Source organism: Etheostoma spectabile, chromosome 3, assembly GCF_008692095.1.
Source record: "Etheostoma spectabile isolate EspeVRDwgs_2016 chromosome 3, UIUC_Espe_1.0, whole genome shotgun sequence".
NCBI classification, from domain to species: Eukaryota; Metazoa; Chordata; class Actinopteri; order Perciformes; family Percidae; genus Etheostoma; species Etheostoma spectabile.
Genome location: NC_045735.1, coordinates 29992330 through 29993260, shown reverse-complemented (window position 1 = coordinate 29993260; position 931 = coordinate 29992330). Strand labels below are relative to the sequence as shown.

At 34.6% G+C, this 931-nt stretch overlaps 1 pseudogene; it reads left to right on the top strand.

Moving 5' to 3' along the window:
* The window catches only part of LOC116683237 (extracellular calcium-sensing receptor-like), a 10305-nt pseudogene extending 9899 nt beyond the window's left edge, over window positions 1-406 (top strand).
* Window positions 407-931: the final 525 nt, after the last annotated feature.

Sequence of the window (931 nt, the reverse complement as noted above, 5' to 3'; positions counted from 1 at the left end):
AGATAATCATCCTGGAGTGTGCATTAGGCTCAGCAATTGGTTTCTGGGCTGTGCTTGGGTACATAGGTCTACTGGCTGTCTTTTGCTTTGTGTTAGCTGTCCTAGCTCGGAAATTACCTGATAATTTTAATGAAGCCAAGCTCATCACTTTCAGCATGCTGATATTCTGTGCAGTCTGGATCACCTTTATCCCTGCATATCTCAGCTCTCCTGGGAAATTTACTGTGGCTGTGGAGATATTTGCCATTCTGGCCTCCAGTTTTGGACTAATACTGTGTATATTTGCCCCAAAATGTTTCATCATATTGGTTAAGCCAGAGAAGAACACCAAGAAACATTTAATGAACAAAAATCCATCCTAAGACATCTGATGTTTGGGAATAGTTAAGATGGCAACATACACAATAGAGCTGATGTGTAGCGCATCAAACACAGGCTTAGTGTTGTTAATTTAAAAAAAAACAACTTTTTACTTTCAATATTTTCACGTTTTTTAATAGTCGTCTTAATGTGTTTTTTTGCAACTATTGTTTACTTATTGTTTAAATTTAAGTGAATAAAACAAGTACAAATTCAAAAGATAAATATCTGTTTCTTTCTCTTTTATAAAATAATTTCTAGTTCAATAAGGTTTTCATATACATATTATTTCATATGGGATTAAAATAGTTAAAATTAAAAATGTATGAACAAATCTCAACTTGAATAGTCAACGGCAAAATATTTTGCTTTTGAAAATGTACCTATGAGGGGAGACTTTGGTCAATCCCAGTTCATTTCAGAGTGCGTTCTCATTGGATATTCTGCAGATGCATTGTCTGAGTGCTGAAAGAAGAGATATATACTTAAAATTCTGGCAGTGTTATTGTTGCATTCAACCTAATAGTGCTTCAATGCAGATTATACTGTACATGCAGCCCACCAAAGAGAC